The 23,139-nt window shown below is 41.7% G+C and overlaps 1 pseudogene; it reads left to right on the forward strand.

The window, feature by feature from the left end:
* Positions 1-551: 551 nt before the first annotated feature.
* LOC147449721 (rosmarinate synthase-like) lies at positions 552-2,316 on the forward strand (annotated as a pseudogene).
* Positions 2,317-23,139: the final 20,823 nt, after the last annotated feature.

A 23,139-nucleotide genomic window follows, 5' to 3' on the forward strand; every position in this document is an offset into this window, starting at 1 on the left:
TAAGTGTCTTTTATCTCTCTCCTCTCACGAACTTCTACACAACGAGGGCATTCTCTCTCTTCTCGGAGGTTGAACTTTGAAGCTGCAGCTACATGACAACCTCTCTCTCCTCGAGCTGCAGCTATTCGTGAGCGACGTCCACTTCAACACCGCCCTCTTCCCGTGCTATAATTAAGGAGTAGCTCAGGGGTACCGATCATCAAAACTACCTCTTCAAATAAGCAACGTTATCAATTATATCATCCGTGACTCTCTCTCTCTCTCTCTCTCTCTCTCTCTCTCTCTCTGTAATTTGACTCGAATTAGACTTCAGCTAGCTCCCAGATGCCTTCCTTGCTTTAGACGGTATACCACAACTAGGGCTTCTTTTGCTGGACCGGCTAGCAGCTTGATCTCAACGATCATTGTGCGCAAGCTCTTTGTTGGCCTTTATAGTGCGTGGCTAGGGTAGCTCAGGAGTGATCAGCCCTCCCTCTTCAAATTACAAGCAACGTCCTCACTTATATCACCAGTGATTCTGTGTGTGTGCGTGCGTCTGTGTGTAATTTGACTCGACGCCTTCCCGCTCCCAGCTGCATAAATATCATGAATACAACTAATTTAACGTCCAGCAAGGACTTGCAGCTCTCATGGGAACCTGTCAAGCTGCTTACCGCCGATTGCAAGAAAGTGCCGACAGCTAGTATAAGGAGTACTCATCATATTGCCTGCACTCTAGAGCTCTCCGTGGCAGACATACTATTAGACTACTACAACTCGGTTCTTCTCTTCTATGATGTACCTGCTGGGACGTATGCTCTACCAGATTCTCTGCAAGGGTTGCCTGCTCTACAGGACAGGGCTGCCCAATGTGGTGGATCCCATTAGGCGGTTGCAACTGGCTTTAGAGGAAATGCTTGCTCATTATCCATGTGCAGCAGGTTTACTGGTATACAATGAGACGGCTGATTGCCTGGAAGTGAGATATCCCGTGTGTGGATACACTCATTCAGGTTGCAATTGCAATATATCCCATATTCCTGCACAATATGGAGTGCGTTTCCACGTTGCTCATGCCAATGTCACCCTCGCCGACCTTGGCGATGTGTCGAACCCGCAGCCCCCCTTGGATCTTCTATACCCTAGCAAGCCCATCCACCAACTCGATGACAAGGGGCATCCGGCCTTACCTCGCTTCATCATGGCGTTTCAGGTAACTAATTGCTTTCCTGCTTCCATATTATTTTCTTAAGCTTTTGTTCTGTGGAAAAAAAGATGTTTTCTGATGCTCCACAGGTAACTACCTTCATATGTGGAGGCTTTACTCTTGGGCATACTTGTAGCCATGCCTATGCAGATGGTTACACGGGTGCCGCATTCCTACAGAACCTGTGCGCCATCGCTAGAGGTGCAGGTCTCGTTAAGCACTCCCTTCATATGATACCATCGAGGAGAGCAGTAATCAGTGCAAGAGAGCCACCTTCACCCACAATTCCTCACCCATACATTCAAGCTCGAGAGCCGACAAATCATGATCAGCCTGCACTGGGAGCATGGGGCATTTACTATGGGACTGCAACCAGATTTAGGTTCTCCATGGATTCTCTTGAGGCTTTGAGGGCAAGTATTTCCACAGTACCAAGCCAATCGAAGGTCTGCTCACGCAATCATTCATTAGTTGCCCTTCTCTGGGCTGCTTTTGCAAGAGTAAGGCTTCAATGTGCATGGGCTGCCAGGGAGCGAGGAGTTTCGTTTTTGCATGCCCATTAATATGAGGACGAGAGGACTCCCTATGGGATACATGGGGAATGGGTTCTGTCAATTGAGTTTGTCTGCAACATTGCAAGAGCTATGTGAGAACCCTTTGGCCTATATTGTGGTGGACAAGATCAAGATGACTATTGAAAGCTTTGGATTGGGTGAGATGTTGCAATCAATGGTCGACTACGTAGAACAACAACGTCGAGAGGGGCTAAGCCCTTTCTTGGGATGGTCAACTTTGCATATGCCTTCTCTTGTGGGCTTGCCCTTCTATGATACAGACTGTGGTTGGGGTGCACCGAAGTATGTTGGCCGTCCGAGCCAGCAGCTTAGCAACCGGTGCATCATTTTGGATCATCCAGAAGCCCGACCGTGGAATGTTCTAGTGACGTTTGCATCCTCAGAAGAGCCTGCTTGTTTCAGAGAAAGCATTACGAAGTACATTAGCTAGCAATGCTAATCATCTTGCAAGGCCTAATCATACATTAATCCTTGCATTATTAATGATAGCGCTTATTCCAAAACAGCCGTACACTATTAATTAAGCTAGCGTCGCTGATAATGTGGCGATGACCGATTCTCTGGGGCTTGTATCAAGGGGTTTCAAACTCGGGGCCGAGTGTGTGTGTTTTTTTTCTTCTCTCTACAGAAACTATCTTATCAATTCTAAAAGATTAATAGAGTGTGGCCCATCTTGTCTATCTTCTCTAAACTACATAATACATCGTGACAACTCTCACGTATTGACGGCCTGCTAATATAGTAATGAGAACTGCTTACCTTAAGAAGCCCAATGTGTGTGTGTGCATGTGCACGTGCACACGTGTGTATTTTGGAGTCTTTTGATTGGCTACTATTCTAAAATCTCAGCTAGGTTCCAGAATCCGAGCTTGCCTTGAAGAAAACCATTACAATCTGACAAGTCTTATCGTAAATACAGTTAAATGTTTGAAATGTAAGTGTGCCTTTTTCTTTCTAATTAGAGGAAAAAAAAATGGCGAGCCCTGCCATGCCATGCCATGCCATGGAGAGAGAGAGAGAGAGTTAGTTTAATTGTTTCATTTTGCTTAGGGTTAGCTACTTAGAGTTAAGGGTTTATGGTTCGACCATTTAAAGCTAGCGGCTAGGAGTTGGCCATGTAAATCTACTTAGTATTAATCATGTAAAGCGGGTTAGGGTTCCACGCCCAGCTTAGGACAGTGCTGGTTTGGCCATTTCACTCCACTCACGGCTAATCATTTAAGATTAGTGGTTTATGGTTTGACTGCTTTGAGTTGCCATTGGCTGTGGAGAGCTCCTTAGGGTTGACACTCTAAACTGGCTTAAGGCCGTGTTGATTTGGCCATTTTATTCCTTTTAGGGCTACCAGTGTCATAAAAATCTAATATCTAACCAACCCAAATGATTTTCTCATATTAAACTGATCATTTAATGTGGGAGAATAAATGAGAACAAGGGTTAGAATATAGACGTGTGCTTTCGGGTCTATCTCGACACGAGGCCAATGGTAAAGGGACGCAAATGAGAAATGATATGTCAAAGATCAAGGTTAGCTAATGGAGCTTAAATACCTTAGGGTTAGCTTCATTAAAGACCTAAAGGTTAGTGTTAAAATTTCTTTGACCTTAGGTAAGCTAGGGCTGAGCTTGAGACGGGAACGTACCCAGCCCAAGCTTGAGGTGCTTGTCATGCTTGCTAACTAAGGTGCTTGATGTGCTTGTCGTGCTTGATGACTAAGGTGCTTGAGGTGCTTTTCGTGCTTGTTGACTAAGATTCTTGAAGTGCTTGTCGTGCTTGCCGACTAGGGATCTTGAGGTGCTTGTGAGAACACTACCTAAGCTTAAGGTACTTTGTCATGCTTGCTGACTAAGGTGCTTGAGCGTAAGGTGTTCCACAAAGTCAAGAACTATTCCTACAACGAGGGGGCGAGCCCTACAAGAGGGGGGTTAGAGAGAGAACACACACAAACTCACACAAGGCAAGCTTGGTACAAAGAAAGAATTTAGGACACTTGTCAAGCTCATCTTCATGTTGTCCTCATGGTGTGCCTAAAGTCTATTGGTTGGCCTCCCAAGGGGTCCAATGATAAATTAGTTAATTTAATCAATTGTTTTAGCATTTATCAAGTCCTCTCTCTCAAAGGGGAAAGGGGGACACATGTCCCAAGGCTACCCTTGTTGCTTGATATGCCTGTTGAATGTGATTTGCTAGGCCTGGAGAGGTCCAATGATCTTGAAACATTAGCTAAGAGGGGGGGGGGGGGGGGGGTCGACCAACGCAAGTTAGGGGGTTTCTTGAGGGGTATACTCTCCCACACACACACACAGTCTCTCACACTATGAAAACCTCCAAGTGTTTACCCCAGTGTTTTGTCGTGTTTTGTAGAGAGAAGAAGCAAACTCAGGTAGAGAAAGAAGAGAGAGGAGGACGGGCTTTTTTTTTAATTCAAAATATTTCCGCGATTGTTTTCGCATTTATTGCCGCGTTTATTATTGCTGTTATTACCGTATATATTATCGCATTTATTTTCGACTACAAAATTTAGCGCCTAAACTTTCACATTTTGGCTTAAATATCCCCCTCCCCCTTCAAATTTTGGTGTTTCCCTCCTCTCAATAAAAATTATAGAATATTGTATAAAAATTTCAAATTTAAAAAAGAAGAGAAAGGAAGAAAGAGAGAGAGAGAGAGAGAGAGAGAGAGAGAGAGAGAGAGAGAGAGAGAGAGAGAGAGAGGGGTAGGGGGGGGGAGGAGGAGGGGGAGATAATAAGATTACACTTGGTTACAACTAAAATAATCACTGTCAATTGATTAACATAATTGAGCATGTTCCCAAATGTAGAGAGAGAGGAAGAGGGGGGAGAGAGAGAGATGAATGGATTACACAACCAAAAAAGCTTCTAATTGAAAAATTTGTATGAATCATTTTCCAAAAGATCTCTACATGAGGCATCATCCAATTCTAAACCCATGGCTCCTAAATCAATAAAGAGAGAAATGGAATTGTCGTTTGTGGATGCATTGGCTTCATCATCTTCGAGTTTGTCATCCTCCATCTAGTCTCATCATGAAAATCATCCTCGCTAAGACTTGCTGCCGCCGGACTTGATTCATCGACCTCCCTCTCCTTTGTTTCCACCTTATCCAAAGTCGGAGGTGGAAGAGGGTCAAAGATGGTCTCCACTTCATTAGTGGAAAAAATGGTTCTCCCCCGAGGTGTTACGGGAATTACAAACCAAAGTTTTGGTTGGTGGATTGTTGAGATATAGATGACCTATAAAAGAGAAGCTCAAAGTGAGTAACATTTGTATAATTAATGCTACAAGCTAAGCAAATAAGAAAAAAGATACATGTGATTCACCTGCTCATAACTGCGCGATAAAACTAAATTGTCATACCTCCCTATGTGATGCCACTAGAGTCCACCGTGTAGAGGCCATTCTCATGTCGTCTAGACACATTTGCGAACCACTTGCACTCGAAGATGAAGGTATGAAAGGTTCTAGAATTAACCTTTAGTATCCTTTCAATAGTTCCGCAATACATGGCTTCATCACCGTCTTTCTCAAAGTTTCCCATGATGGAGCAATCCATGGTGGTTCTACGCTCGTCAATGTGGCGCATACGAAAGTGACGACCCTTTGACCACATAGAGTTAAAGGAAAGGCACTACAAAATAGATTTTTTTTAAATCAAATACATATTAAACATAATTAAAAAAATAATAATGATTTAGGTATCACTATAAGAGGAGTTGTGGAAAACCGCCAACATTCCGCGGAAAAACACAGGAAAAAGGAGAGAGAAAAATTTGTGTGGGCGGCAATAACTGCGACTATGGATGCGGTAGTGGTTTGTCAGCAATAAGCGCAGTAATAGTCGTGGTAATATACCCGCTGCTATTACCGCGACCTTTGCCACTGCTATTACCGCGTGTATTACTGCTAAACGCCAATTCAAAAATAAAGGTGCTCATTTTGGCCACCCAAATTTGGGTGGCCCAAATGAGCACCTTTATTTTTGACCTCCATAATAACAATAAGACATCAATTGTTTTTTGGAAAAGTACAAAAAAATACCAAAGAACTGAAATTGAATTTACTTTACCTTGACAATTAAAAATGTAGAAAATCAACTATTTAAAAAAGTTAAATTTAAAATAAATAGTTGTATATACATTGTGCCACATTGGGACTTTACGAAAGTTTTGACAAAACATTTTTTTATCTAATCCTCGTCGTCGTCCAGAAGCACGTAGGTTGGATCACTTTGAATCTGCATAAACCCAAACCAAATTAAACATTATCCACAGCTCAAAACAATTGATACAAAATTACTTGTTTAAACTTATCGCTTGTAGTGGTCCAACCGCCGCGTCGAATTGCTCACGCTAGATGTGGTTGTTTTCAAACAACCATCACCAAGTATCAAATTTTGTATGTTGCTCCCGATACTTGACCATCTCTCTGGTTGGTTGAGAGAGAGTGACATTTTCCTAAGTTAGCAATAACAGTACCAAATTATCAACAACAATCTTTATAATCAACGAGCGACGTTATAATTCAAATAATCTTACGTATTTATCCTTCCAAGCTCCCTTGCCTTGAGCCATAGTGCGTGGGAGTTTGTCTTGCGCGGGCCTTGTGTTCTTGTCTATATGATAAGCTCGTCGCAGCTTGATCGCTCTTCTCTTGAATTGCCCACTCCCACTCCACGTCTGTCATGTTGCCACGGCGATAACTCCTGTCTGGATCTTTGACCTGGTTGGCTGCTGCGCACCGCACACTAGACTGCTTGTTTTTTAGAAATGTCGTTATGTAGCCCTCCAACTATTGTTGTGAAAAACGTTGATCGGAGGCGTTTGGAAATCTAGGTAACAGAGTAACAAAAAAAAACCTATGACACTCATGGTTTATGGTTAACTATGTAGAAACATTATTTATTTATTTTCTTGTTCTCACCGACTCAAGACTCGGTCCACTGGACTCAAGACCCGGGGTGGGAGCCCACCTGAGATGTAAACCAACCAAAAGAAGAGCCAACTGGCTGCTCCTCACCAGTTGGTCTGTCGTCGGACATCTACATTACAAAGAGCAATATAAGATTAAACTTTCCACCCTACTCACTTATCTAAATGTATGTACACCACAAGTATATTACCACACAAACACGTAGATACATATACATACTAGTAGACCTAAGTAGAGGCTAGTAGCGCCAAAGGTCAACTGCACCTCTTTAGATATCATCGCAATCTCAACTGTGGTAAAACCAAAGGTACGTTGCGGTAATCTATGCATGAGTGGATCAATGACCGCAACACCACGATTAAAAAAGGACTATACCCAAGAGGAAGCGTCCAACCTTCGGATGCTATGCTCCCATACTTAGTGCCTACATACATGCATAAACAGATATATATGTACACACATATATATATTAAGGTTGTAAATGTAGCCATCGTTTTGTGTTGGTTGCACCTAAATTCAATATTTAAGTGATCAATTGATCGTAAAATTACAATTCTAATGTAATCCAATAAGTAATTCTATTTCTCTCACTGTATCTCTCTCTCTCTCTCCATCCCAGAGTCATGCCTGCGCCTCCATGTACAGAAAGCACTCTCAAAGATGACAAGCCAAACAATGGACGACATCTTCTGCCGAGGCATGGAGGTCTCGGCTAAGGTCATGGTGGCTTTGGACTTCGACACCACTTTTTCGGGCTTCACGTTGTCGAGAAATTTGCGGTCTTGCCAGGAAAGCACCGGGCTTATGGCTGTGAGAGTTTGTGAGAGAACTCAACAAAAACTATATGAAGGAGTTAAACCATAGGTACCATGAAAAATAGGATTTGGAAAGAAGTGCAATCAAAGAAGACACACTCTTTCTCTCTTGCACTCACACACACAAAGAAAGAACACAAAAGAGAGTGTCAAAACAACACAAAGATGAAAACATCAAGGCTATGGTCATATCGTATCATGGGTAGTATGAAAGGGTTAATAGATGAGTTAATGGCATTCAATCTTGGCTGACCAAATAGGCTACGAATTGTTCTTTGGAATTGTAGCTTTGTGCTTACCATAATATATATATTTTGTCTAGTGATTGGAATTAATTGTGTGTACAAATCCTCTTGGTTCATAGCAAGATAACTACGCTTACATCAAAAGAAAAATTATAGTCTATGAGAGGTAGTATGATGGAATCCGGTGATAGAAGTATTTCATTGAGCCTTTCAGGGCCGAAGAGAAACACTATACGTTGTTGAAAGTGTATTTTACGGCTAATCCATACGTTAATTCTAATAGATCGTACAGAGTGAAAGCGATAGAAATGATCATCATGTGGGTTATTCATCTAGGATAGTATGTGAGAAATGTAGATATAAGAGAAGTAACGAGATGAGAAGTTTCCCTCCCAAGCCCTATTCTTGACCGTAGGCAATAAGGATACTGCGCGGAGAGATGTACCTGTAGCAAGAGAACCTAGAGAGGATGAATTACTAAGAATTAGAGAAATAGGTTTGGTTAAGGAGATGAGATTAGATACATATATGTATGTTGGATTAGAGATGAAAATGAAAACAACAAGAAATCAAGAAAACATCAATGTAGAACACATCTTACTTGAAACCCTTCGGCACCATTATTGATGGGAGAGAGAAGAAGAGGGGAGAATTCAACGTTGATTGATACGCCAAGTACAACACCTTCTTTGATTAGAGTTGATCTTCCAAGGATAGCGTACAAGAATGGCTAGTTTTCCTCTAGGAGAAAGTGTAGGCTTGGGCTTATGTTAATGTCTAAGTACAATTAGGCATTACTACTCACTCCCTCAAGAATTCCTCTCATCAATGGCTTGAATGCTTGAGTTCCTTCCAAGGAATAAGAGGTCCGCTTTTATAGGTGAAGGGAACCCCCAAGGGTTTACACAAGAAGAGAGGAGCCAGTGTGAACAGGAATTGGAAAAGTTGGAAATGAGCTGCCCTTGCATGATGTGGGCAGACTGGGGTTGAGTATTTTGATCATATCTCCTCAACCGTTGCTCCAAATAAAAAAGTAAAAATATGGGCAAAAACGTCAGCTCATTAGCTACGATTTTCATTTTAAAATCGTTTTCCAATTCGGATTGGAACCTTGTGTAAAAAATTCATCAAAATAGGGTCCATTTATGGCAGCAAAAGTCTTCATGTGGTCTCCTTAGCCTAAACTTTCATTTAATTCCAAAGGACACCTCATGCCATATGAAAGCATGACATTGCTCCTTGACAAAGTTTTGTAATCATGCTTGCAATAATGCATTAAAATAAGTGTATCTTTGAAATCATGCCACCTAGTGTCCCACTAGGATTTGATTCTCTCCTAATAGCTATTTAAAAAGAAATATAAGAAAAGTATAAAAAATACATAGAATATATATATTGGAGTTTACCCTAGATATAGGATCTAGCTAGGGTGTGAGATGAGTAGAAATAAAGAATCAATGCTTTTTGCCCCAAGTTAAAGAGACGGAGCTATTGATGCTTTTCCCATAGTATTTTCTGATGATAAAGTAAGGATAGGTTACCCTTGAGAAAAATAATAGGATGAGATAGAAGGTTTATTATTATATTTAAATATGCATATGTACACTATAGGAAATATAATTATGTATCTAAAAAAATACAAGATAGATCTTGTAGCATGCGTTCCCACTATGTACGTGTCACAGCACGACATCCACCCCCTCTAAACCTGCACATCCTCCGGTATGTGCCACATTGTCTCTTTGTAAGATTAGACCTCTTGTACATCTTCCTTGTCTTCTTCGTCACTGGATGATTCCAGAGCTTCATGTTCACTTTGATCTTCACCTGTGTTTTTCTCTTTTTCCTCATCAATATCTTCTAGATCATTGTCTCCTCTTCTCTTAAACATTTTAATCCTTTTTCCTGCAATGGGAATCTTTACTTCTGTACCATCTAGTTCAGACAAGCTGTAAGTAGCATTTTCATGCACATGCTTTACAACATACGGTCCAAACCATCTTTTTCAGAACTTACGCATGACTGTGTGCTGGTTATCAAGGCTACTATCATACACTAAAACCCAGTCACCTTTGTCAATTGCTTTGCTCCTGAGTCGATGTCGCTTATCAAAATAGTCCTTGTTTTTCAACCTTGCATTTTTGAGTCGTTCTTTTGCAGCTTCAATGTCTCCAGGTCTTCTCTTAAGCTGCCTTATATGCAGTGCAAGGAGATCTTCCCTACTAAGTCCCTCTTGCCAAGGTAGTACATTCCATGTGGGAATTGTATCCTCAATCGGCATCACTGGCTTTTGACCATGCATTAGCTCCGCAGGCATGTAGCCAGTTACTGAGCTATGTGTTGTACGATCAACCCATAAAGCATATGGTAACAATTTTGGCCACTCACCAACTCTTCCTTCGCAAGCCTTGGCCAAAGCTTTGATGATAGGAGGATGCCCTCTTTCACTCTTTTCATTGCCTTCAGGGTTGTAAGCTGTAGTAAGAGAAAGCTTGATCCCTAATCTAGAAAAGAACTCCCTTGCTTCTTCGGCATCCAGTTCACCTCGATCTGCAGTGATTTTTCCCACACAACCATAACGGCAAATCACCTCATCAAGAAGGAATTTGCACACAGCTTCTGTGGTCTTAGATCTTAATGCTCTTCCTTCAACCTGGTTAGTTAGGTCCTCTCGTGCAAGAACCAAGTATCTCATCTGCCAGAGTCCTAAAGGCATCGTGACTAGATCCACAACCCATTTATAGTGCATGGCTAGTGGATATGTAGGGTGCAATCCATCACGATGTCGAACATTTGAATACATTTGACAAGTTACACATGACTCTACAAACTGAGATACATCTTTATACATACCCTTCCACCAGTATTTTTCTTTCAACTTGGAGAAGGTTGCCCACACACCCCTGTGTCCAGCCCATAGACTCTCATGAAACTCTTGCATAAGCTTTACTTGAGTCTCTTTTTTACATATAACCCGTTGTGGTGTAGCACCCTTTTGTTTAGGATGCTTCCAAAAGTAACCATCCCTTAAAAAGTACCCATATGCTTTCCTGCGTATCCTCTTGAATTCTTGTTCAGACCAATCATCTTGTTTTGTTAGAGTACTCAAGTACCTTCCAATAGAAAGCCAATCACCTTCATAAAGATCTTTCAAGAACAATTCAAGTGAATTAGTCATGCAGACATTGTTACCTTTGACATGAGAGATAGAATAGAATTTTGTGCCTACATCATCTCCCTAATCAATCATTTGCGACTCATCTTCATACCTTGCCCTTGATAGCATATCTTCCACTGTATTGTCTTTACCTGAAATGTGCTTAAACACGGGATTTAAGGACTTAATGTAGGCAATCCACCGCAACATAGCAATGTTTGGTGTTGAGCAGCTTGTAATCATCCCAAGAAGTGGTAGACAATCTGTACACATGCACCAATTAGATACTCTTTCCCACTTTTCAAGGCTGTAACCATACCCCATAACTCTCTCTTTATTTGTGGATAGTTTCTTTGACGAGCACTTAGTACCTTTGCTCCAAATCTTACCACATACCTGTGTCCTTCTTTGTCATCTTGCCCTATTGCCCATCCAATCCCTGTAGGACTGGTATCTACTGTCACAATCACCGGCCTTTGACACTCATAGTCTACCTTTCTCAAAGTCATTGCTGACTGGAGTAAATCCTTTAGCTTTTTCATGGATTTTACATGTGCTTCTGTCCATTTAAACTTTTGATTCTTTCTAGGCAGCTGATAAAGAGGATCAGCTACATGTGCATAATGTGGAATCCAAATAACATAGAAGACACATGCTCCCAGAAACCTTCTAACCTCAGTGATGCTAGTGCATGTTTCTTTCATTCTTTGGATGGCATCTACCTTTGATGGACAAGGTTTCCTACCATATGGGCACTTCTTTGACACCAAACATAGACTTTTTCCCTGACAATGTAAGATTCACTTCTTCCAACCTAGACAAAATTTTATCACAATCATTTATGTGATTTACCACAAACCTGCGACATCCCTTGAGATCCAAAGATTCATCTTTGTCACTTTCTTCACATCCTTTGATAGGCAAATCATCAATGAAAAGCATTGTGATTTGAGGAATAAAGTCACGTAAGACCTTATTCATCCCATTCACCATATGTGCAACCGAGTTGGTTGCTCCCTGTGGCAAGGTACACATCCTTACCAAACCCAAAGGTGTCCTCATGGTTGTCAAGTCTCTGCTTTCGATTGCAAGCTCAAATTGGTCATACCCTGAGTAGAGATCCCCCATTGAGTAGATTGCCCTCCCTGCAAACGCCTCTGCAAATTCATCCACAATTGGACCTGTACCTACATTTCTAATTGTCACCTTGTTCACTGGTTGCATATCTTGGATGAAGCGTAGAGAACCATTCTTCTTTGGAACTGTGAACCGCTTGTTTGAGTATGGAGCACAAGAAGGCTCCAAGATTCCCATTTTGATTTTCTCATTCATTAGCTCTACTAACTTTGGCAAATGAGCCTTTGGAACCGGAATAGGCCACAGATTCCAAGGCACATGAGGTATTGTGAAAATTACCATAGGAGCTACAATATAAGGATCAACACATCCTATCTCATATGGCTCAAATGCAAAAGCCTTACCATGCTTTGAAAGAATTTCTTTGAAGCACTTTGTCTCCTCCTGTGTTAGAAACTCCTCGCAACCAATCTGCAACTCTTGAAAAGACTCCTTTGTGAAGGTATGCCCGATCTTTTTAGGATTCCGCAAACTTGGTTGTAAATAAGCCTGTTCAATCTTTTCCCTGTTGTTGGGTGGTGAGGGTGAAGCTACTGGTTTCACCTTCTTTGCTACACTCTTGTATTTAGTTTCAACATGGACTTCTGGGCCAACTGTTTGGCTTTCTTTAAAGGCTTCTATTACTTGATACATTTCCATAGAGCAAACTTCCACAACTTCATTTTCAAGATGAAAACTAGACCTCATTATAGCATCAAGCTCACCCATAGTATCTACAAAAGAAACTTGTTCACACAAACCCAAAACATTTTCAGTAGGCTTTAGCAACCCACTCTTTTTCATGCCTATTTGTACATTATGCACATATTTCTTCTCATATCTCTTCAAACCTTCAAGTTTTGTAAAACATACTGATCCATTCCTTGTTACCAAAGAGCTCATCAAGAAAGTTTCACCTATTTTTGGATCAGGCGAGACCCTTTTTCTTTCTGTACCACTGCAATCCCGCTTTACAATGGTACTTGGCCAAAACCCATCATTTCTCTATGATCATGAAACTCTTTGCTTAATTTTGGTAGAGGATGTTCTCTGAGGTTGTCACGATTTCTTTCATGGTTTACACCGACTGTGAGAAATTGGATAGCACGTTTACCATCTTTGCTACGTATCCTAGCATATGCTGAACCATCGTCCATTACCTTTGTTTCCATTCGAACTCCCACAATGTAGGGTTGTCCAAGGATGAGATGATATGAAGATGTATCCTGTACAAAGAAGTTTTGGTCAATCTTTACATCACCTATTGTTACCTTCACACCTGGACATGCTACATACAATTCACCGGATGAATTGTTTGCCACTTTTACCATCCAGCCATGATCTGTGTCCATCGGCCATTTGCACTTGTTGTAGAGACTCTTTGACATTATGTTTATTTCTGAACCATGGTCAATCAAGGCAACAACTGGCTCTTCAAGATCACCTACCTTGACCAAAGTTTCTGTAGTAGCCCTTGCCCAATGACTTCGTGAATAGTAACTCCTAGGAATATCTTCAACTTCTTCATCATCATTTGAGAAATACACTTGCTTCACTCTCCCACTATATTGGTAGCATCCTACCACAGCTCCATCATTCTCCTTATTTTGCAGTTGCATCCCTTGTGTCTTTGAGGTTTCCCCTTCAACCTGTGGATGAGAAACTTCAGCAAGGGTTTGCCTCTTTCTCTTGATGATGTCAATGATCTCCTCATGGAATTCACGCTTTGCAATGCCAAGAACTTCTCCCAGAGTAAACTCAATCTTGCTATTCAAGATCCTTTCCTCCAAGACTTTCTTCAAATCTGTAGCAACCTCAATATCAGATTGTTGTGTATAAGTTGGGCCTTTTGTCTTACCTTTCATTGGCTCTTTCTTCTTTCCTGTTGTAGACTCCTCCATGAGTACTTCAGGTGGAGATGCTCCTTGTGTTGAGGGTGTTTGAGAAGTCATTGAGTCGCTTCTTCCCCCACTTCTAGAAGCTCTTTTTGATGGTCCTTCATTAGCATTCTCACGTCTGCGCTTCTCTTCTACAATCGCCTCATTTTGTTGGCATTTTGTAATGTAAGCATGCACTGACAATGAGTCCACTGGATCATTCCATCCTGTTTCTAGACGTATGCAATCACCTGCTTCATGTAGAATCTCTTTTGTAAGCTTTCCCTTTTTAGCTAATTGCATGACATTTGGCCAAATTTGACCATGATGGTCACTCACCTCTTCATCACAAAAATGCTCAATTTTTACTCCATAAGTAGCTGCCTCAACTGAAGAGGTGGCATGCTTAGTTGCCATATCTTCAACTAAGGTTTGCATTCCCCCCTTCCCAAAGTTAGTTCTCAAGGGTAGACCTGTCTCTCTTAAGTGGATTTTACCATCCTTAAAAAAGACAACATCTTTTGACAAAGCATCACTAAAATCATCACAATCCCTTCTTACATGGTCTGTACTATCACACCAAATACATCTATTAACAAACCCTTCTTTGGGCTGTTGTCTTTGCCTAGGAAGTGGCCCTGATGGTTGGCCTTTTTCTTCAAGCTTTGCAAGCTTCACCTTCAAGTCACGCATTCCCTTCACAAGCTCATCTAGCATGGACTCATCAAACTTAGGAGCGATAAAAGTAGGCTTTACCATTTTGTCAGGAGTTGAGGTGGAAGGACTTGTAGTGTTTAGTACCATCTTGTCCCTTCTTCTTTGTCGTTTGGCAAGCAGTGAGACAGCACCTTCAACCTCATTCCAGTCGGTCTTTAGTCCTTGCTCAGCATCATTATCTTCAAGAAGAAGCTCCAAATTTTCTTGAAACTCTTTACCTGCAGCTTGTAAGAAAAGATCTGTCTTCTCTGCATCTAGTGTGGCCCTTTCTGTCCTTGTGAGTTGTGCATAGCGCCGCTCAAATTCCCTAAGTAGTTATGTTATTGATAGTCCTTGCTTTGGCTTGACTACCCATTCTAAGAATGTCCTTTTGGTCACTCTCTCAGAGTCCTCCATGAAATATTCCTCCTTTAAAGCTACTTTGAGTTCTTCCCAATTTCTCCCATGCCCATCTTTAATTGCCCTAACATGCTCCCTAATGTTTGGAGCAACAACTAGATCAAAGCTTTGAATCATCTCACCTTCTGACACGCGATGCAGCTCCATCTCCTTCACATACTCGCGTAAGTACTTGGTTACATCTTTGCCATTGAACTGATCCATTCTGTTGACGATCGCTTGTATGGCCTTCGTTGCTGAAATCTCCCTTCTTTCAGTAGCATGTTGTTGTTGCATGAACATTGCAAATGCTTGAAACATTTGCATTGTTGCTGGGTCAAAATGCATACCCTGTTGCTCAACATGATCACCCATGGTTACCCACAAACTCTCACCCTAGCAGATTCGCGTCGGGTTCACCAAAAATATGTCGAGAAATTTGCGGTCTTGCCAGGAAAGCACCGGGCTTATGGCTGTGAGAGTTTGTGAGAGAACTCAACAAAAACTATATGAAGGAGTTAAACCATAGGTGCCCTGAAAAATAGGGTTTGGAAAGAAGTGCAATCAAAGAAGACACACTCTTTCTCTCTTGCACTCACACACACAAAGAAAGAACACAAAAGAGAGTGTCAAAACAACACAAAGATGAAAACATCAAGGCTATGGTCATATCGTATCATGGGTAGTATGAAAGGGTTAATAGATGAGTTAATGGCATTCAATCTTGGCTGACCAAATAGGCTACGAATTGTTCTTTGGAATTATAGTTTTGTGCTTACCATAATATATATATATATTGTCTAGTGATTGGAATTAATTGTGTGTACAAATCCTCTTGGTTTATAGCAAGATAACTACGCTTACATCAAAAGAAAAATTATAGTCTATGAGAGGTAGTATGATGGGATCCGGTGATAGAAGTATTTCATTGAGCCTTTCAGGGCCGAAGAGAAACACTATACGTTGTTGAAAGTGTATTTTACGGCTAATCCATACGTTAATTCTAATAGATCGTACAGAGTGAAAGCGATAGAAATGATCATCATGTGGGTTATTCATCTAGGATAGTATGTGAGAAATGTAGATATGAGAGAAGTGAAGAGATGAGAAGTTTCCCTCCCAAGCCCTATTCTTGCCCGTAGGCAATAAGGATACTGCGGGGAGAGATGTATCTGTAGCAAGAGAACCTAGAGAGGATGAATTACTAAGAATGAGAGAAATAGGTTTGGTTAAGGAGATGAGATTAGATACATATATATATGTTGGATTAGAGATGAAAATGAAAACAACAAGAAATCAAGAAAACATCAATGTAGAACACATCTTACTTGAAACCCTTCGGCACCATTTTTGATGGGAGAGAGAAGAAGAGGGGAGAATTCAACTTTGATTGATACGCCAAGTACAACACCTTCTTTGATTAGAGTTTATCTTCCAAGGATAGCGTACAAGAATGGCTAGTTTTCCTCTAGGAGAAAGTGTAGGCTTGGGCTTATGTTAATGTCTAAGTACAATTAGGCATTACTACTCACTCCCTCAAGAATTCCTCTCATCAATGGCTTGAATGCTTGAGTTCCTTCCAAGGAAGAAGAGGTCCCCTTTTATAGGTGAAGGGAACCCCCAAGGGTTTACACAAGAAGAGAGGAGCCAGTGTGAATAGGAATTGGAAAAGTTGAAAATGAGCTGCCCCTGCATGATGTGGGTAGACTGGGGTCCAGTATTTTGATCATATCTCCTCAACCGTTGCTCCAAGTAAAAAAAGAGAGAGATAGAGGGAAAGAGGTAGAGAAAGAGAGGGAGAGAAAGAAAGAGAGATAGAGAAAGAGATGGAGAGAGGGAAAGAGGGAGAGATAGAGGGAAAGAGGTAGAGAAAGAAAGAGAGAGAGAAAGCGAACGGAAGCCCATCCTTAAGCTTGGAGGGTGTAGGTAGAAGACAATGGGTTCCACTTGTAAAACATGTTGATCTATGTTTTGCAATAACGGGATGAAGCGTCTGCCTCACTTTGTGAGGCCATTCTATGACATGGTGGATGTCCCTGGGGTCGCTCTTGTGGACGTACGTTGTCGTGCTGTGACACGTACATAGTGGGAACGCATGCTACAAGATCTATCTTGTATTTTTTTAGATACATAATTATATTTCCTATAGTGTACATATGCATATTTAAATATAATAATAAACCTTCTATCTCATCCTATTATTTTTCTCAAGGGTAACCTATCCTTACTTTACCATCAGAAAATACTATGGGAAAAGCATCAATAGCTCCGCCTCTTTAACTTGGGGCAAAAAGCATTGATTCTTTATTTCTACTCATCTCACACCCTAGCTAGATCCTATATCTAGGGTAAACTCCAATATATATATTCTATGTATTTTTTATACTTTTCTTATATTTCTTTTTAAATAGCTATTAGGAGAGAATCAAATCCTAGTGGGACACTAGGTGGCATGATTTCAAAGATACACTTATTTTAATGCATTATTGCAAGCATGATTACAAAACTTTGTCAAGGAGCAATGTCATGCTTTCATATGGCATGAAGTGTCCTTTGGAATTAAATGAAAGTCTAGGCTAAGGAGACCACATGAAGACTTTTGCTGCCATAAATGGACCCTATTTTGATGAATTTTTTACACAAGGTTCCAATCCGAATTGGAAAACGATTTCCCTCTCTTTCTCTCTCTATTCCTTTCTTTCTCTCCCTCTCTATCTACTCTCTCTCTCTCTCTCCCTTTATCTCTCTCTCTCTCTCTCTCTCTCTCTCTCTCTCTCTCTCTCTCTCTCTCTCTCTATCCCTCTTTGTATATATTCCTCTCTCTATCTACTCTCTTTCTTTCTCTCTATCTCTCTCCCTCTATTTTGCTATCCCTCTCTTTCTTTATTTCTATCTCTTCTCTCTCTCTTTCCCTCTCTCCCTCTCTCTCTCTCTCTCTTTTTCTCTCTCCCTCTTTCCCTCTCTCCCTCTCTTTCTCTCTTTTCCTCTCTTTCTCTACCTCTCTATCTACTCTCCCTCCCTCTCTCTCTCTCTCTCTCTCTCTCTCTTTCTCTCACATTTCTCTCTCTCTCTCTCTCTCTCTCTCTCTCTCTCTCTCTCTCTCTCTCTCTCTCTCTCTCTATCTAACATTTCTCTCCCTCTTTATCTGTTTCTGTCTCTCTCTCTCTCTATTTAACATTTCTCTCTCTCTCTCTCTCTCTCTCTCTCTCTCTCTCTCTCTCTCTCTCTCTCTCTCTCTCTATATATATATATATATATATATATATATATATATATATATACATATATATATATATATATATATATACCTCTATCCTTTTTTATCTCTCACTCTCTTTATCTATTTTTCTCTCTCTATCTAACATTTCTCTCCTTCTTTATCTATTTCTCTCTCTCTATTTAACACTTACCTCTCTTTATCTAACATTTCTCTGCCTCTCTTTAAATCTCTCTCTCTCTCTCTCTCTCTCTCTCTCTCTCTCTCTCTCTCTCTCTCTCTCTCTCTCTCTCTCTCTCTCTCTCTCTCTCTCTCTCTCTCTCTCTCTCTCTTTCATCTAACACTATCTAAACAATCATTTCCAAAACGTGTGTGACAAATCATTCATTTTCGAATGTGCGTAGCAAAGCAACCATTTTCAAATGTGCTTGGAAAACAACCATTTCAAACAAGCCGAGGTGTCAGGCCAAGGGCAGGGCCAAGGGGCAGGACGGACATGCGGTCAAGGGGTGCTATATTTAGGGGCTAGGAGTCTATATATGGCACATCTGGGTGGAGAGTTGCATGTTCCAGTCCCCCGCGGTCTTTCATTGGTATCAGAGCTGAGGGGAGGGAGCAAGTATGGAGGAAGGGAGCCTTGCATGGCTTCTCTCTCTCTCTCTCTCTCTCTCTCTCTCTCTCTCTCTCTCTCTCTCTCTCGTTCATGGAGAGCTGTGGAGAAGATCTCTTGCTAGGCGGGGAGATCAAGGCCGAGCTCTGCTTGTGTGCAGCAACCCTAAGCCAGGAAGTTTTAGATTTTTGAGCTCCACCAAATCGGGTAAGTCCTGGTTCGTTGGCATCGCCCTGGGCCCTGGAGGAGATTTCGTCACACCAGCCATGCCGAATTTGGCATGCAGCGGCCAGGACATCTCCCTATTGCTCGGCGCAACAGAGCCACCATCGCTGTCTGGTTAGTTTTCTTTTAAAATTTTTTTATGTCTTTTTTAATGCTTTTGGTTGTCCTTGCCCAAAGGCAATCAGTTTGTGGGCCCTCCCACCACGGGGAAGCCAAGGCACTCGCCTTGACTTCCGCCGTCACATTCCAAGGCACATGTTCCACCCGAGGGGGCAGCACAGTCCCGTTTTCCAGTATCTGAACTTCCGGTCGGGAAAAAGTGACTAAGCCGCGAGCGTGCAAGGTCATGCTAGCAATCGCAATTGGGAAGCCACGGCAAGGATAATGTTACTTGTGATTTGAGGATCATGGAGACATTGATTGACAGGCACAAGCACGGCTTGTGGCAGTTCCATACGCATTCAACTTTTGTTGACTGCTTAGTTTGCAAAGAACCACTGTTTGGTTGAGGTATCAACATCAAGCATGGCTTCAATGCACAATACTTCAACAACACATGTTCGTTGGAGGTTGAAGGTTGATACAAAGGCAGCTCAGGCAGGGTCTGTGACATATCCGATTATGGTATTCGGCAAGTTCGACCGGTAAGTATAATTTTAAGTAACTATCTACCATTAGAAACAATTCAGGAGCAAGGCTCCCTAGAGTGACACTCCAATAAACCGGTTTGTGTCTTACGTCGGTTGTTCAATTTTGATCTCTCCTCGTTGTGCTATCTCGAGGCGGAGGAAAGAAAGATTTCGGGGAGCACGGCTCCATGAATTGGATGCATACTCATTTCCAAGCCATTGCAGCTTGCTAAGAAGCAGGCAATATAGAAACATTGACATCCACAGCTAGGAGCTGAATGCAATGTTGACCACCATATACAATTTCATCAAGCAAAGGTTGCTTTGGAACAAGTAGTATTGGACAATCGCTGACATGTGATAGCTCCGCTGTAGATGCTATTTTTCTATCGGGAAATGTTATGATTCTCAATCAGTAGCACAATTTGGCAAGTCCGTTTCCCTATGAAATTTTGACAAGGTCAATTTTTTGTACTTGATCGACAATGTTGATTCTCTTTGCTATGACATCTGCCGTCCATCGCATTTGTAGGCAATGAGGCTAGATGTAGTTCTATGAAGCAATGCTTCCATTCATGCATCTTGCATTGAGACTCCCCACGTTTGGCATATGCTATGAGCATACAAACTTGGGTCAGATTTGGCAAAATGCTTGCAGATTCTTTCATTCCGTATACGACGGATGTATGTGATACACGAGGGCGAATATACATATGCGACAACTCTCTCTCTCGCACGGCAGATTTGGCTATGAGCCACCTTTACGCGAGCTTTTCTTTTGGAATTTTATAACAACTGGTTGCAGCAACACCTACCAGGTTAGCCAAGTTCAAGTTTTTCTAGTTTTTTTTTCCATGTTTACACTTTCCTTGGCAATTATTGTCATTGTGCAAAGCAAAGTGCTTTGGCAATTTTACATGAAGCACGGCTTCTCCCTTGTGCCGAGATACTGCCATTGATTTGGAATCAAGGGCTTTGGCACACAAGGTTGGGGAACTAGAAAAATAGGGAATGTCAGCTCACAGTATCCCTACCAGTTTCTTCTGTGCAAGGCACTTATGGTTTTGGTTCACACGCTTGAGACCATCATAGGAGCCAAGGGCTTACGTTTTTGCATGCAAGGCATGCTAAGCAGGTGGCATGAATTCCACCACTTTATGTATTATGCTTCCGCTGTCACACTCGCAACTCTGTCAAGGACAGACTAAGTGATGGTTGTTGAACATGATGGTTGGTTGCTATCAACACCCAACAACACTAAAAGGAACCTAAAACTAGAACTTATTTCACAGGCAAAGTGCCAATGCTAAGGCATTTTCATACAATCACGACCCTGCAAGGCAGGTAGGTCAAAATGTGGTTGTGTTTTTCTGTTACCTCTCTCATTGAGAGAGTCACACCTGAAAACTGTGGAATGCTTATAGGATAAGCTACAAGTCAGGCATAAGATGTGTAAAAGCACACAGATTGGGCACAAACTCTAGAAATTTAAGAAAAATTCCTCAGCCCAACATGTTCTTCTTCTTCTCTCTCCTTCTCTTTAAGGGAAAATGAAAAATCTTCTAAGAAGCTTTTGATACGTGTTTTGCTCGTGAGTCAGCCTCAGCCAAGGTGCTCTAACTCTCAGCTAGCATGTGGCTAAGATGCTACTCAAATTAGTCTTCATCGGTTCGTCCATTGAACACTAATTTGCATAAGGGCTATGAGCCACACCGGCTAAGAGCCATTACCAGGTCAAGGGTACGACCCAACTATTGGCATTCTTTGGGGTGATTGTTTTCAAGATTGAACATATCTACCCAGGGAAGTATACATCGACGTTAATGCACAAGCAAGAGTCTTGTCATTATAGATGTTTAGGGTGTCATTTTTGCACTACATGTTTTCAGTGCGACACTCAAGCTGAGTTTTTGATAATCTTCAACTCACAACAGTTGATCTCTATAAGGAAGTATAGATGCAGGAATCAGTGGTGACAGCATGGCTGTCCACATGAGCTAGGCAGTTCACTTGTGTGGATTTCCTGCTCTCTCTATAGCCCTACGGAGTGTCTATGGACATACTATTTTGGGGTACGACCCGACGGGTGACTGCTACATCACCCCATAGGCATTGAGGATCATAGATGATCTGCATTGAGGATCACAGTTGCTCTGCATTGAGGATTCCCACTGTTTGATCTCTCTCAGTTAGACTTTCAAGGAAAGAATTCCGCAATCTACCACACGGTAGCAGACAAACTCAACTTTTCAAGTTGATTTATTATATACACGGTTACCTATGTTGGTTGCCGTTACCTGCTAGTTGAGCAATTTCTACAAAGGGTCTTACCAAGGGGTTTGACTACGTAGATTTTAACCAAAGGGATTGGATTGCGAAGGCAACACCCACGGTTCCCAGTGCAATGTTGTTTGTTTTTCAAGTAGGAGATGTGCTCCTCTCCGTTTGAATACTGGTAAGTGAACATTCCGTTCAAACCTCCAGGTACGCATCTATTAATTTGGTGTTATTCCATTTTTTGTATACTTTGCTTGTTTTTTTTTCAAGACTTATAAGTACGCTTGAATGTTACAGAGCCATGCCAAGGGCATGTCGGCACAAAGTATTTTGGGCCAAGTGTCCAATCTACCTTTTTGCCTTATGCTGTTACGAACCTACTTGTAGGGCTCGATTTGGCACATGTTGTCACATGGGATACAACATGGTCTAGGAACTCAAGGAGTTTGGTTTAGCCAGTGTGGAGCATGATAATGAGGGTCCCTCTCACTCGCGTCGCAGAGTGTTCGTAGTTACCTCCACACACAAGTACAACTCGTACTTGATGGATGTCACTTTTCCTGGCATCCTTACTTGAGACATATTCCACATGTGGAGAATATCAGTCTCTAGGATTGACACTGGCGCCCAATTCGAAATGATGTGTCATGACAAAGTCCCTAGGTGCTGGTCACATCCGTTCATTAGACCAATTGACGCACACAGTATCAGGAACAATTTCAGTGGCCAAAAATTGTCGGGTACTAAGTACAGACTTGTTGTGATTACAAGTGCTGTGAAACCACCTTAACGGAGGGTAGTTTCTACATATAGAAAAGTATGCTACGTTCATGAGAAGGTCTCATGGTTGGTTCCTAGGTGTGACCAGGTTGTCACATTCTATTATGGTCCAACTTTGTTGCAAGGATTTCACGTAAGTATCGTGGAAAGTCTCGTCATGGAATTTCGGCTTGGATATGTTTGTGTTAAATGCATGCACACTAGGTGTTATGGGCCCTAGTGTTTAACAAAAATTTATTTGGAGTGGCATGCAAATCCATGGACTTTATTCTTTCTGCACCCTTTTGTATTGCTAGTGCAATCTCTCTTGAAGATTTCGTATGAGTTTACACCCTGCCATACAAGGTGATGGCTGAGTATGGATGTTAGTGATTGGTTGCTGGAAC

Source organism: Adiantum capillus-veneris, chromosome 10 (assembly GCF_014529385.1).
Source record: "Adiantum capillus-veneris isolate H3 chromosome 10, ASM1452938v2, whole genome shotgun sequence".
In the NCBI taxonomy this organism is placed as follows: domain Eukaryota; kingdom Viridiplantae; phylum Streptophyta; class Polypodiopsida; order Polypodiales; family Pteridaceae; genus Adiantum; species Adiantum capillus-veneris.